The 16047-nt window shown below is 35.5% G+C and overlaps 1 protein-coding gene across 2 annotated transcripts in view; it reads left to right on the top strand.

Moving 5' to 3' along the window:
• The window catches only part of CD5 (CD5 molecule), a 469322-nt gene extending 454800 nt beyond the window's left edge, over positions 1 to 14522 (top strand). For both annotated transcript variants that reach the window (XM_044083991.1, XM_044083989.1), the window contains one exon: positions 12055 to 14522. The gene's annotated coding sequence lies outside the window, so the exon portion shown is untranslated. The remainder of the gene's footprint in view (positions 1 to 12054) is intronic.
• The last annotated feature ends 1525 nt before the right edge of the window (positions 14523 to 16047 follow it).

Raw genomic sequence — 16047 nt, 5'->3', positions numbered from 1 at the left:
CTATCAAACCTAATTACCTATTTACCAAACACCACAAACTTGCTTACTTTAAGCTTAGCAAACAAAAAACTAGAAAATATATCAACATCTTATATAAACAATGCCAGCTTGAATATTTCTTATATTTCCAATCACTGCTGGATGGAGACATTCACCCTAACCCTGGCCCAATTACCACAAACATCAATAGTCACACAAAACATGACAAAACCTCTCCTATATCATCACACACTTCTGCCAACTCTCTTACTATAGCTCATCTTAATATACGAAGCATTTGTAATAAAATCTCTCAACTACATGCCCTTTTAGATGTTAATCATTTTGATATCCTATGCCTATCAGAAACATGGCTAAAACCTACCATTAAGGATAACGAAATTACCCCTCCTGGTTATAATATCCTCAGAGTAGACCGTAACACCAAAAAGGGAGGAGGTGTAGCAATTCTCTACAAAACACAACTTCAAATTAGTATAACAAATCTGAACCTTCCTCTAAGGCAGAATGCAGAAGGAATCACCTCAAAATTACAAATTAACCCTAATAAAGCTATCAACATAATTTGTGTATATCTCCCCCCAGGAAATAACACTGACACATTAGAATGTATTCTTAGCCACTTGTCTAACAACCTCCCCCAAGAAACACTAGTTCTAGGTGACTTTAACATTGATTGGAATTCTTGTAATAGCATAAATCCCACATCCCACATAAACTTATATGCTTTTACTCAACTCATTAACTGTCCAACCAGAACTGATAAATACAACAACCATGAATCCATCCTAGACTGGATTCTGATTAACACACCTCAACAAACCTACCAGTCTGGTACCTTTCCCAATGATCTAAGCGACCATTCTTTAACCTATGTCATTAGACACAAAACCAACTTAACTTTACCTACTACCTTTAGAACACTTCGAACAAAAACATTTTAACCCTGAACATTTTCAAGCTGATCTGAAACAAACAAATTGGTCCTCACTTAAATATCTCCCACTTAATGAAGCAGTAGAATACTTTAACTCTACGTTCTTATCAATTCTAGACCAACATGCCCCAACACGAACCATCAGAACTAAAACAAAAATAGCACCCTGGCTAACTAATAATACTAGGCATAAAATCATTCTTAGAAATAAATCCTGGTCTAAATGGCGAACCACTAAAAATCTAACTGACCGCCAAAATTTCAGAGAACTTAGAAACAACACCAAAAGATCTATCCTAACAGACAAAAAGAACTATTACCTCCAGCTACAGCATAACACTAATAAAGAACCTAAAAAATTCTGGGCCAGTATTAACAATCTTCTATCCCCAGGTCATTCCATTTCACCTAATCCCCAGGACTCTAACCCAGATAACCCTAAACAAACAGCAAATGATTTTAACTTGTTCTTCACAAATACTATCAAAACACTTGCTAGTCATTTATCTCCTGATACGTCAAACCTACTTCCACCTATATCAAATCCACCTCCTACCCTCCACTTACAACCTGTCTCTACCTCCTTCATCACATCACTGCTCCAAAAACTAAAACCAACCACTCCCTCTGTTGACAAACTGCCTGCAGAATTCCTGCAGGTAGGTGCCAAAGCCTTAAGCTACCCTATTTCCATCCTAATTAACAGATCTATAAGGGAAGGAATCTTCCCTCTCTCTGGAAGATATCTCATATCATCCCACTACATAAAGGAGGCAGTTGTAATGAGTTTTCCAATTTTCACCAATAGCTCTACTCTCACCACTTGCAAAATTATGGAAAAATGTATTCACAAACAAATACTAAATCACCTTCTTAACAACAACCTACTCTCTAACTGTCAGCATGGTTTCAGACCCTCACACAGTACCACTACAGCTTTACTCTCCTTCACTGACTCCATTAACACTAACCGTAACAACAACTACTTATCATCCTCAGTCTTTATCGATCTATCCAAAGCGCTTTGATATGGTGAATCACAAACTTTTACTACATATTCTCAAATATTTTGGTCTTGACCAGCTAGCCTTATCCTGGTTTGAATCTTACCTAGAAAATCGTAAGCAGGCAGTACTTTGGAAAAACTCACTTTCAAATCTTCTACCTATCTCCATAGGCGTACCCCAAGGCTCAATCCTAGGCCCGTTACTATTTTCAATTTTTATCAATGACCTTCAAGCTGCTATTCCTCATGCTACCTGTATTCAATACGCAGATGATTCTACTATAATCTGTACTGCTAACTCTCTAACAGAACTCCAGTCACTTACTCAAAAAGCTTTTAACACTGTAGAACAATGGTTCTCTGACCGCTGTCTACTCCTTAACCCCAAGAAAACCAAACTGTTACTTTTTTCACCTACTCGTAATTTGACTACACCACACTTTACTCTTACATCCTCTGACAGAACACTCATTTCCCCTGACTTAACCACAAAACTATTAGGAATAACCATTGATAATAACCTCAACTTTGATTCTCACATCAACAACACCATAAAATTAGTAAATAAAAAAATAGGATCCCTTTACAGAATAAAACCTTTCCTAACGCCTACAGCAAGACCCATCATTGCTAGGTCTCACCTAATTTCTACTCTTCTCTATGCTTGTCCCATTTATACTAATCTTTCCAAAAACAACATGAAGAAACTTGAAACATCCTATCATAACATAGCTCGATTTGCTGTAGGATCTCCTTTTCGAACTCATCACTGCCAGAACCTAAAAGAACTAGGCTGGCTTGAACTTCCTAACCTACTTGTTCTGCAACAAATCTTAATAGCTCATAAGATTCTATATCAGCCAACCAATACACCAATACTCTCTAGCCTTATTTCCCCATACAAAAACCTGAAACAACTTCGCTTCTGCCAACAAACTCCTGATTAACATTAGTAAATCTCACAATCATGCAGGTGACTGTTTATTCTCCAACTCTGTTGGAAAACATGGAATAATCTACCCTCTCATATCACTTCTTTAACCTCTTTCCAAATTTTTAAAAATCAACTAAAGACTCATCTCAATAAACACTGGCTTTGCTCCTGCACTAATCCAGACTAATGCTCACTCTGCTCCTGCAATAATCCAGACTAATGCTCACTATATAAAAAAAAATTTTAAATTCTAGTATCTTATTTTATCTTTTTAAATCATATGTTTAAATTGCTTTGTGTCTCATGTAATATTTTCATGCCTTTTTGTGAACTTGTACAACATATGGAGCTTTTCTCCCCGGGCCTCTACTGAAAATGGACATATATCCAGTTGGACTAGCCCGGTCAACAAATGTAAAATAAAAAAATAAAAATAAAATAAATAAAAATCTTTAATATTAAGTATGCCTTGCATCTACCCCATGATCCGTTGTTGGAGAATATTAAATCCAAGTAGATAAAGGCTGAGACTTTTTGTATTGCTTTCTCTCTTAAGTGCATCACAAACCCAGAACTCTAATTTTTGTTTTAAATAATTAACCCATTTCCTCCTACATTTACTGGAAGATCACAATCATACATTTACAGCCCCAAGTTGTTTTCTTAATGTGGCAAATGATGCATCCAAAATTAGCAGGTCATGGGCGTAAACTGGGCACAAAATGGTTCCTTTAAATTTTAGGTGCATCAACTCATACCTACCTCTTCAATTAAACACTAAGTGTTAACAAGGAAGCACCAAGGGAATAATATATATCACTGTTTCACCCCTTTATTTATTTAAAATTTCTGTGTAAAATGCCATTTTGTTGATATATTTACTTGCTGCCATAATAAATAATATAAGGCTGCAATTATATTTAATTCTATTGAAAACCTATTTCAAAATGTTCCATCATTTTTTTTCTATTCTCATTACCAAAAGTCGCTCTGAAATTCTTTGACACAAGAAATAATTTCTGAGATCTAACTTGCACCTATATATGGTTCCATGAGAGGTTGTTTGGAAAGATTCACATTATGCATGACTGTTATTTGCAATAATCACTTTTTTAGATCTGACAAACTTAGTGAGGTGAACATTTTGAGAGAATTATCTACTAAAGTAATGAGTCTCCAACATTTAGGATCACTGCAGTTGCCTGTTTTTTTTTTTTTTTTAACAGATACTATAATTATAGGTTCATAGGTTCATAGTTTCATACTAGGCTGTCTGCCCTAGGGCATTTATAAGCCTAGCCAGAATGTGTTTGGCTTTCGCCACCCATTTAAAATTTATTTTGCTATGCCCTTTTTCGAGGTTAGTATACTGTGCCTCTAGTGACACAGAAGTGATACCCGGGGTAAACCTACGATCTCCCATCCACTCATCAAGATTCCTCTTGAATAGAGTCAATGAGGGACTCTGCCTAACCTGGACTGGGATTTTATTCCAGAGTGAAGGGAGCCTCTGGGTTATGAATCTGTCCCTCCAGCATGTCCTATTTATTTCAGTGCTGAGGTTCAAGTCTCTCGAGCGCGTAGCTCGATGGGATTTGGATTTTCTAAGGTGCAGCATGTCCATTAATTCCGGGTTGGACATGGCTTTATACCTCAGGCACAGATCGCCTCTGAACAGGCGGTATGCCACTGAGTAGAGCTGGAGTTTCTTTCTTTTATACATCTAGAACTCTGGAAAGGACATGATATTTAAGCAATATTTAAACTAGCTGGTCAGCAGCTGAGCCCCCTCTTTTTTTCTGGATATATACTTGAGATATGTCATTACTAATGCCATCTGGACCATCTGCTTTTACCCTTTTAACCCATTTTTCTGCACTAGCCTGCATGGAATCTTAGTCAGCCTTTGTACCTCATATAGCCAGCCTGCTAGAACTAGTTTTTTTTTGAGGCAATGTGGTAACATCCTCATTCTTATCAAAAATTCTTTATTGCTACCTCACAATGGTTCAATATGTAAGAGGAGTAAGTATTTACTTAATGTGGAAGCTACTTTATCACTGTAGAACACATTTGGCAAGCACAATACCTATGCATGCACAGAACAGAGCACTTACACCAAACCAGCTCATGCTGAGAGTGTTATGAGAACACTGCCTAAACCTCCCAGGTAAAAACTAAGAAACACACCCACATTCACCCTTCACTATCACAAGCAAGTACACTTACATCTATGAGTCAGAAGGGTACAAAGTCAAAGCCCTTATGGCTCACAGAGACTGCTATTTAAGTAACAGGTGACTCTAGGATCTGGCATACAGACACCATCTTCCACAGGATGTATAAAGCAAAGTAACAGTTAGTTGTCTTTCTGGAGCCATGATCTGGGAAATACCCAGGGCTCTTAGATCCCTTCATCTTGGCAAATACATTTATGACTTGGTAATGGTCCACTAGAGGATAAACTACTTTAGGAGTTTTATCCAGAGGGATAATCAGAAGGATATGATCAAGTTTGCTATGCATGTGTCTGAGGCAGGAAACACACTCTGCTTGAGTGGTATCTTGGTATCATTCAGAATGATGTTGAGATTCAAAGATAAGATAATTTGCTTAAATTGTTTGCTATGTAGATGGTGTCATTCTATGCCAGATCCAGTATTTATCAACATGGGATGAGATGGCTGGCTTTCCTGCTTTGCCATAGATGGTGTGAACCTGTCTTATTAAGGTTGTAATATTCTGGCTAAAAGTTTTTCCTTTCCCATAGTGTTCTTTTCAGGCAGAATCATCTACTAGACATTCTAATCTAGACCATTCTAATTTGGAATACATAAATGTGGTTCTACTCAGTGCCGGAAGTCTTAAGAAAAGAAATGCCCAAATTTGAGGCTCACCTGCAACAGCAACATGGTTTCAGAGCAATGAACACACACTTCCTCTATTCCTGGGCATAGACTTTAGACTCGTTGGCAGTTCTGAGAAATATCAGTATTTGTCAAGAATATCATCACCTCGTGACAGATTTCTCAAAACAAAGAAAAGTAGGCACTGAAAGCAGTCAAGAACACGAGTCCAACTGACTAATACAAAGATTTAATAAATAAATTGAAGCACTTTTCGTTTGCTTCCTTAAGCAAACTTCCTCAGAAAAAACAGTTTAAAAATCTTTGAGCATCTTTACACACATATAAATAATCACGATAAATGCATCCAAATCAATCACCGCTTGCAGTGTATCAACCATCCACTAAATAATTCTCTTAAAGAAATCCAAGGCATTTAAAATAAAATTTAAATATATAAATATAACGTATAACATATATAACTAAGTACATTAATACTAGTTTCAACTGTTGACTTCATAATATGTTAAGCTATTAAACCAGTTTATCAACAGTATATTGTCAAAAGGTTACCATCTCAAACTAATATATTAAAATAGTACTAGTGAACTAATGAAATATTGTAATTATCCTATATACTTTATACAATGTAATATATATTAAGCACTATACTTCACACTGAATAGAAATAAATAAATATATACATAATGCAATAATGCAATAATTATCATTACTAAATAGTACTTAAAAATAAATATTTTAAAAATATTCTGAAAAATCGTTACTATAAAATTTAATTATAAAATTTTAATTTTTTAATTTTAATTTTAATTTAAATCTTAGTTACTAATGCCTATTGTAAAAGGAAGTGCTGCATCAGCACCTAATAATTTTTATTTATATTTATTTTTAAGTACTATTTAGTAATGATAATTATTGCATTATGTATATATTTATTTATTTCTATTCAGTGTGAAGTATAGTGCTTAATATATATTAGTGCATTGTATAAAATATATAGGATAATTGCAATATTTCATTAGTTCACTGGTACTATTTTAATATATTGGTTTGAGATGGTAACCTTTTGACAATATACTGTTGATTAACTGGTTTAATAGCGTAACATATTATGAAGTCAACAGTTGAAACTAGTATTAATGTACTTAGTTATATACGTTATATTTATATATTTAAATGTTATTTTAATTGCGTTGGATTTCTTTAAGAGAATTATTTAGTGAATGGTTGGTAAGCTGCAAGCAGTGATTGGTTTGGATGCATTTATCGTGATTATTTAAATGTATGTAAAGATGCTCAAAGATTTTTAAACTTGTTTTTTCTGAGGAAGTTTGCTTAAGGAAGCAAACAAAAAGCGCTTCAATTTATTTATTAAATCTTTGCATTAGTCAGTTGGACTCATGTTCTTGACTGCTTTCATTGCCTACTTTTCTTTGGTTTGTCGTTTGCAGCTTTTTACATTTCTCAAAACACCAGACTTGAACTCCTAGATGTTCCAGTCACCATGAACAAGATTAATTACCAATTCATACGCTGTACAGCACACTCAATGTTCACTTCTGAGCATGATAGCTAAACTAACACTTTGGCAGAAATCCCATTAAATCCTACACCTTTGTAATGACAGACTTCAACTATCCATCAATAAACTGGCTGACCTACACTGTCAATGGTCATGATGTCCAATACTTTCTTGATACTTTTACAAATAATTAACCATCCTTCTAGAGGCCCCAGTATCCTTCATGTAGTCTTAACAAATCTGGTCACCTCTTGTACATCTCCATATGTATCATCCTGCTTATTAAATAATTTATAAATTAAAAAGAACAGGAGGAACAATTGTTGAAAAATGACAAAAACCAAGAAGAAGACAATAAAAAGTAGCACTGCACCACTCGTAGCTGTAAAAATAGACTCCTCGATTTATTTTTCTTAACGCAATTCAGTAAAAACAAGCAGCGTTTTTGTCCAAGTATTCCTCAGACTTCATCAGACAATCAACATAGTGAATCAATTAACTATATATATATATATATATATATATATATATATATATATATATATATATATATATATATATACATATAATTGATGCAATTAATTAATAAAAACAAATACTAATATTTAAAAGGGAAATGACCCAAAGTGTTTGGTGAAGAAGTAAAATAAAATGCATGTAATACTACAAATCTCAAATACTAATTTAATAAAACCAACCCTAAATACTATTTTATCATACATTAATAAACCCATTGAAATTATTTAATTTATGAAAGGACCATATTCAAGTATGCATTTTTCAAACTATATAAGATGTAAAACAAAGCCATGAGTGTATTTTTGCATAAACTATAGTTAGTTTAAATATTTCAAACAACTCACAGTTTCACCAACCTTAGCATTAAATGTGGTGTCAAAGAAATATTGTCATTGAGGCCTCGGAACTTATTGGCCTGAAGTACCACTTGCCAAAAGGTTTCTCTATAGGCCAATTGAGATTCCCAAGTCCCCCCCCCAAATCCTTTTGTACCTTCTCAATAACAAAAAAGCCAAACTTAGCCTCAGGATATAAGGCAAGATGTCATCTTCTTGGTCATTTATAAATTAGTGACCATTTTCTTTAAAACTGACAGTACTTTCCCTGCAAATCGACCTGTGTCTGAGGACTTTTCAAAAGTAAACCTTCTTCAGTTACTTAATGACCTAAATAAATTCTGCTGTAATCCTCCTCCTGTGGATCCCATTGCTAAAGGAGCTGCCTATGTCTTTGACTTCTATTTCAACATAAATAGTTGCATTCAGAAGTGGAATACCCATATCAATAAATCATTTAAAAAGACAAAGAAATTGCTTAATGCTTATAAAAGGACTCATTCTACACACCCTACAAGCACCTTTAAGAAAACTAGTAAAGAGCTTAAGGGAACTATTAGGAAGCTGAAAGCTGAGTATGAACGTAAAATAACCATTAATCCAACAATAACCACAAATCTTTCTTTAACTATGTCAAGAAGTTAAGAACAAACACCCAACAAGGTTTTGAGCTAATCCACAATAGCACTCTGACCTAAAGAAAATAGCTGGTATCCTAGCTGACAAATTTAGTTCAAATTTAATTCCACTCACAATTACAGCTATCTTACAGATTCCAAAATCCAAGCCACCCCCCCTGCTTTAAATACTACTGAACAAGTTTGCTTAATCCTCTCAAAAGGTAATAACATCTCATCCACAGTCCCTGATAATACACCAGGTTGCCTAGTGTCATATAGAGAAAACAATAAACAGTTTTATTTTTATTAAGTTGATCATTTAAACGATTATTTTAGGGGTGGGGAATATGGAAAATATGTTAGATAATAAGGACTCTGATTAGCAGGTGCACCTTAATACTTGTGAAAAGCCTGCTTTGAATGATGTAATTTTAAATGCAAATTAAAATGTAAAAATATTAAGCATTAAAGCTCACATGGCAATTGGTCATATGACAAGTAAATGTTTTTTAGAACAGTTAATAAATATGAATATGACAGGCTGATGAAGTTATTTTCAGAAAGGCAAAAGCACTTGCTCCATATTTATTTGATAAAATTGGTTTGTAATTTATCCGGTGGTGTCATAAGTTATTTGGAGATTTTTTGTTTAATTTTTAAAAAGTACATCCGTTTCCAGGGCTTATCACACTATTTTTGGAGTTTTATTAATTTAGTGCCAATCATGGTTTGTCTGAAGCCCCTGTAAGGTGAAACTCCAATTGCAAAAGAAACACACCAGACTCCTCCAGCAAACCACAGCTGAAATGAACTGACTGGAAACAGCACAGCTGAATAAACAAGTATAATTTAATTTCTAAGCACTTTCACCTTCAGTAAAGGCATCATCAGAGAGAAAAACAGAGCACAGGAAGCAATTATGTTTAAATATACCTCTCAAAGGGTATTTAACCAATAAAAACACTTAACTAGAACAAGTGTAGCAGCATTTAAAGTGACAGTGCATATATATGAAGCACAAATATATTTAAATATATACAAAACAAACATAAAATATATAAAACTTAATATTAAATGCAGTTAAGAGATAATGTATCATTTAATACAGGTTTATTAGTTGCATTTAACCGGATCTGCCAGTTTAATTCCTTCTGTTCTAATAACAGTTCACTATTTCCCCCTCTTTCCGACATACAATGTCAATAATGAAAAAAGAAATCTCCAGAAATATAACAGTATCTTCAATTACAGTTACAAGCAAACGCTTTTTTTTTTAATGAAGAGTGTGAGATCAAATAAATTCATTCTACTCCCACACAAACAGGAAGAGCAGAAATAACCTCCCTCATCTTTGAAGCCAAAATGATTTCCCCTTTTCTATCTCAACCAGCCCAAGCAGCCATTAGCAAAGGATTTCTCCTCTCTCAGCTAGAATATGGACTATCCATTTAAACCACCACCACACTCCAAAGAATCTTCAGCAGCATCTGCCAAGTTCATTACAAACTCTCCTTTCTGTGAGCATTACTGTATTGCCACTGAAAAAGTCAGTTGGCAACCCGTAAAACAAAGATCTAGCCTACTGTTAGGATCCCAACTCTATAAATTACTCCAATTCCAGACATTTACTCCCCTTACAGCTAAACCTATTAAAAAAAACCTCCAGATCAGTATCTCAGATTATATGAGAAGCCACACCAACTCTTATTACCCCTAGAACAAAAATCCACAGTACTGCAACATACATTCTCCTCTTAGGCACCTACTCTTTTTCAAGCTCTCCCCATCGACCTAAATGGAATCAACACTTACTCCAAGTTCAGAACGCAACTCAATAAAGTATCTCTGTATCCAAACAAAATGCACCTAACATATGGGATATGTACCTAACACACTTTGTTTATCTCCTTTCCCCTTTGATCTCTTCTCCTGTCACAGAATTACTGAAGTTTGACCTAGTTTAGAAACTAATGTAAATATTGCACAGTGCACATATAATGCATAGTATATACAGTTTCCCATGTACATTTCTCCCTTTTTGGTTTGTAAAATATTTTGCATTTCAGCTAGACTGAGCCTGAAATTGATTAGCAATGATCAGTGTATTTCCCCACTAAACAAAACCAAATAAATAAATCTGAGTCTGGACACTATGAAAATTAAAGTGAGATTACCATAAAGAAAAAAAAAACTTCAAAATCTTCAATTTGATGTTGGAGATTGACGATTATAGTGCCCACCAGCTGCACAGCTCCTATTACTTATTCAACTCTTGAGATCACTGAATATCAAAGTAGGAGTTATGCAAGTTACAGAAATCTTAGAATTAGTATATATTCTTTAATTCACACTTAAATATTCCCTGTTCTCATAATTCACTGTTCTCAGAATTTTAATAGGCTACCCTGAGATATTGAAAATTGAGTGGTTAACCCCTTCCCCATTCTTTGGGTAGTTAATCTGGGTCTATATTAGATGAACAAATGCTTAAAATGACGAGTACGACGTGCTCTGCAGCTTTTAAGCAAACGTTTATCTAAGCAAAACCCCAGAATATCGAAACAAGGAGTTTCGAAAAGTTATAGTTGGCCAGCCGTCAGGAAGCCAAATGTTGATGGCTACAATATACTGTACACCATTACAACCCCCCCCCAAAAAACAAAAACAAATCGACAAACAAAATAAAGTGGGGAGCATCACCCCCCCAACATGGGGGCTGTGCCCCCCACACCCCCTACTTAAATATACCAACTCCGAGATTACACCACAGTGGAGGACTATCATAACATTACACAGGGTGAATGCTGAGACCGCACCACAGTGGAGGACTGTAAGAATGGTGAGATAGGGTGAATGTTCTGATATCAGCCATTGGCTTCCTCACGGCTGGCCAACTGTAACATTTCGAAACTCCTTTTTTTGACATTCTGGGGTTTTACTTAGATGAACATTCACTTAAAAGCGGTCAAACATGTCATACTCGACATTTTAAGCATTCGTTCATCTACTAGGGACCTGTTAATCTCACTTCTGTAAGTCACACTTTTATTTTCTTCAACATAAATATTTATTTTGTTAATCACTGTTGCTCTATTATACCAGCAATGCAAGTTAAATGTCAGCACTGACAGATGATTATTTGAATGCATGTGGTAGACAGGGACTCTGAAGCAAGATTCAAAAGAATCTGTTTTCGCTGCAGAGAAAGAGGCAGAGGTTGGCATTTAGTAAATGATTTTGCATTTCCCCAGAAATAGTTACATTTGATACTGCTTCTAGTTTAAAAAAATGAAAATATCCTTTGTCTTTTTTAGGTATCACTGATTGGAGAAAGCAGTGGAAAATAAGTTATCAGTTTGACCTTAAAATATATCTTGCTGGTCATGACACTTGAGATGGAATCTGTCCTGAGAAGTCAGAACTTTCTAATGGTTGCCATCTAAGCTTCAACAGCTGCTGCTCTGTAAAGAAATGGACTATGGGACTTCTGCCTCTTTGCTGACAGGAGGCATTTCAGTAATTACTTGGGCTGACACTGAGAATTTCAGAAGTGGTGTTTCAAAACATGATAGGGAATGATTCTGTAGGATTGAAGTGTGACTTTATGTTTGTTGTTCTGTGGGGATCTATGTTATGTACATTGTTTCTGAGATGCATCAAGTTTGCTGTTTATCACTCCATGCTCACATTGGCTAACTTCTGTTACTAAACATTCTAGGCTTTAGTGGCTGAAACTAGTAGATTTTAAGGAAAACGTACTGGACATTTGATAGGTGCTCTGTAGTCTTTGATTATGAATTATAAAAACATTAATTCCCTTCATTTTCATTACTGTTCAAGTTGGACAAATATATTCAACCACCTTCAATGGTCATCCCACTTGAAGTCATCAGGCTTAGATACGCTTATCTATTTGCAGGAATTCAGGATTCAGTTGAAGATGAAGCACCTTTGTGTCACACAGTCAATACTGTGTTGACCATCATGCTGTGGTACTTGGTTATCATACATACAACCAGAGTTCATCCACTCTGACATTCCACTTTTTAGTAAAGTCATAGAACGTTTGGTTACTTACATTTGGAACCAAGATGGACATCTGCAGCTATCTCCTGAGGGACACACAGAGCTGCTGCTGCCTAAGTGAGACTATATGTTTTTTTCCTCCTTCTACTTTATTCCAGGACGTAATCCTATATATTTATTGCTTGTTATAATCAAATAATCTGGAAGCTCAGATTCGTGCACTATGATAAGTTGTGATCACTGTACTTTGTTTGCTTTGCTGGTTTTCTGCTGCCTGACAACTTGTGGACATCCATCTACCCTGACAAACATCTCAACGATCATACTTGAACTATCTAAGTGTCACCGATTCTTATGGAGGACTCAGTTTTGTGTCAGGATTTCACTTTGTTTTTCTTAAAAGAAATAGCTTCTGCGACAACAAAGTGGAAATTGCTGTCAGTAAGTAACAGACATGCCCTTCACAGGCTTCATTTTCAGAAAATGTGTGCTAATGCAAACTCTTGCAGCTTGCTAAATGAATATAAGCAGTACCTAAATGTGTCAGTGATTTGGGATCTTTGTCCCCATGGCCAAGCTTCATAAAGTACATCTCTCAGTAGTCACACTCTAATGAAGTTTTAATTTTTTTTTAATTTTAAGCAAATATAAAAGTTTGTAAAGTTATGTTGTCCAAAATATTAACAGTGTCCTTATTTCTATGGTGTTTTAAAATCCCAGTCTCAGAATTAGTGAAGTATCATGGTTTGCCCATTTTGCTACATTGTCTCAAGATTTTATTAAGGATAGGATGAAATGTATGCACCGCAGTATGTCTCACCTTCCTGCACAGAAACTTCATTGAAATAACCTCTGCCCCCAAAGCTGGTCTCAAATGTGTAACCTTTCCTTATGCCATGTTTAGAAAGGGATGTAACAATTCATGTAACACTGTGTACCAGGTTGTTCTGTGGTAGTCTTCTGTTTAAAGTTGTTACCTTCCCAAGACGTGCTTTAATGATTCTCTACAGCAGGGTTTGCAGATACCTGCACCATTCAGCAATGCATTTTGTACCAGCATAAATATGCTCCTTAAAATGGATCATGTTCTGCTACTAACATGCTCAAAGGTTAATCACAGCAGTTGCATCCAGTTTAGGGGACCTGTATTAATGTCTGGCAATACAGAGAACCAAAGTTCTGAGTTGCTTTCTATTGCTGGGGTGCAGCGTTTCATTCCTTCCACCTTCATTTACCTGTTGTCTGGAGATGAGCAAGTCACTTAATCAGACAGTGCTCCTTGGTTGCCCCTGAAAAGGGGAAGCTGTGTCCACTGGGTTTACCTGGTCAGCTAACAGGAAAATAAATGGGATGTGTGACAAAAATTACTTTAAGCAATATTAATTCAGCATCAAGAAGTTGTGTAAGGTGTTTTGGGGAACATTTATGCAGCTATAAGAAAAGAAAATTGGACAAAACAGACTGAAAAACAGTGACATTACTAGCAAGTGTACGTCATCTGTAATAATGTATTATGTATACCTTTATTACTCTGTCGAAAACAAATCTGGCATTGGGAGTGGTACTTTTTACTTGGAGGTATGTGAATGCTGTGTGTGCAAGGTATCATGTGATAAAAGAACCCAAACAGTGAAATCCTTCGAGACACATTACATGGTGCCCTTTTGTCATTTTATGAACCTAATGGTCCTTGTAAGTGAACTAAATCATCAGACAGAGCTGCAGGCTATATACACTTGCACTCTAAAGAAACCGGTATCTTTGATGAGTTTTTTCAATAAACTGTTTGTGTTTCTACACTAAAATCTCAGCTAATAGATCATTTTTATACATGCATCATACTGTTTTCATAGGGGAGGAATGCAAGACCAAGCCATACAAAAGTATAAGGTATTGTCTTAGACGAACATCTAACAGACAAAGTGTCATTACCAGCTAAGTAAAGGATATTGTTCTAGTGCATAAACAGCAAACCAGTCAGATCAGAAAGATTCCAGATAGCAAAATACTTGTCTAACCTTTCAAACAAAAGATCATAAAACTGAAATTATGACACTTATCCAAAGATGGAACAGGTAACAGTAATACATTTACACTGACCAGTACAGAAACCATTCGTGGCTTGTAGTTCTACTTGCTCGGTGTGAAAAGAAATAAAAAGCAAAGAATTAAAACAAAATAACAAAAGTATTTTTTTTCGTTTAACTGCTTTAGACGTTTATGGAACATGAGACATGCTATTGTGGATGCAGTTTAAATAAGTAGGAGGGTAGGAAGAAGTGTTTTATGAAGTATTTTATATTCTTTATTTTTACTAATGTAATAGCACTATGAGAGACACTTACTTAGGAATAAAAAGATTTTTATGTTATTTTGTGTGTCTGTATATAGGGGTACAGAAGCTTTCAATAGTACCTGATTTTGCAGAGTGGAATTTTTCCTCATATTTTGGTCAGTTCCTTGTAATGTTTGCAATTTTTTTTGTTCAGGGAAACAGGAAAGGACTGCAGTGATTAAATAATGACAGAGCCTTAAGTTTCAGAGTGAATAGCTTTCAGAAAACTCATGTAAATGCAAAGTTTATTATTTTATCAACCTTTTAAATAGGTTATGGTTATATTACGCTCTGATTTTGGTATCAGCATCGGGTGCCTTAACCCAGCAGATGCAAAGTTTATTATTTTAGCGACCTTTTAAATAGATAATGGTTATATTACTCCCTGATTTTGGTCCTTTCCTTCCCATTTTAGTTTGTCTTTATCCTTGACTATTGAGCTAAGAGGTTGATTGTTATGGGGGGATTCAGTGGATCGCACATTGTACGCTGACACCAGTTAACTCAAGATATATTCCCATGTGTCACATACTTATTTATTTGATCACAATCAAAGTTCTGTGGTGAATAGTCACAGTGGTCAGTGCACCTTGAATAAGTATGATGGGCACCTGTTAGTGATTGCGCTTTTCCTTACCTACATTGACTTTGGTGTGTGAAAAGTACACCTTGGGGTGGTAGCTAGGGGCTCAGTTCTTTTTCCTCACCTCTTCATAAGTAGAACAGTTCTGGTATATGCATTTTGAGACTGAGTGTGCTTGTGCTGTACTTTACAAGCTCCTGTGACTTGGCTAGTGTGATGGAATGATTAAGGGTGTAAGCATATGGAGTGGATCCTTTCTTTTCAGTTATGACTTTCTATCATCTTCTAAGGGGTAGTGCCCCCAGCGAAACAGTCAGCCCAGTGTGTAAACCGCTTGTTGCCACAATCAGCTGCAAGCAGTGG

The sequence above is a fragment of the Protopterus annectens genome, chromosome 9.part0 (genome assembly GCF_019279795.1).
Source record: "Protopterus annectens isolate FY-2018-M chromosome 9.part0, PAN1.0, whole genome shotgun sequence".
NCBI classification, from domain to species: domain Eukaryota; kingdom Metazoa; phylum Chordata; order Ceratodontiformes; family Protopteridae; genus Protopterus; species Protopterus annectens.
Note: the sequence above shows the minus strand (reverse complement) of the source record. Positions and strands in the feature narration are given on the sequence as shown.